Here is a 603-nt window from a genome sequence, read left to right as displayed (position 1 = left end):
GGGAGGTGACGAGGGCATGGGTGACTGTGCGCAAGGCGTCCCGGTCCAGAAAAGGCCGCAACTGGTGTATCAGGCGTACCTGATAAAACGCCCCCCTGGTCACGGCCGACAACTGGTCTTCCAGTGTCAGCCGTGAATCCAGGAGGACCCTGGTTAAAATCTTAAAATATGACAGGCTTTCAGTGGGAATGGGAGACTTACGCTGCATCTTTCTATGATTTTTTAAATTTATGTTGATTTTCATTTTACTTCTTTTTCTCTTGTATTTAAATAAACTGTCTTTTGCAGCATGGCAGTATAATAATATTTATTTCTTTAGCATATGATGAGAACATGACAAAGAGAAGTAAACATATACTGTACATACAATTCACATTTATATAGAAAATGTCTACAGGATATGGCAGAGGCCTCATAAGTGGATGTTCAGTTTAGCTATACAAGCAATCACCTCTGCCATTGCTTTATGCAGATCTTCTAACGAACCAGAGAACGCACGTTATGGCAGAGGCCTCATAACTGGATGTTCAGTTTAGCTATCCAAGCAATCACCTCTGCCATTGCTTTATGCAGATCTTCTAACGAACCAGAGAACGCACGACA

This window comes from Protobothrops mucrosquamatus, unplaced genomic scaffold, assembly GCF_001527695.2.
Source record: "Protobothrops mucrosquamatus isolate PMUCROS unplaced genomic scaffold, P.Mucros_1.0 scaffold_66, whole genome shotgun sequence".
Classification (NCBI taxonomy): Eukaryota; Metazoa; Chordata; class Lepidosauria; order Squamata; family Viperidae; genus Protobothrops; species Protobothrops mucrosquamatus.
This window is presented reverse-complemented; position numbering follows the sequence as displayed.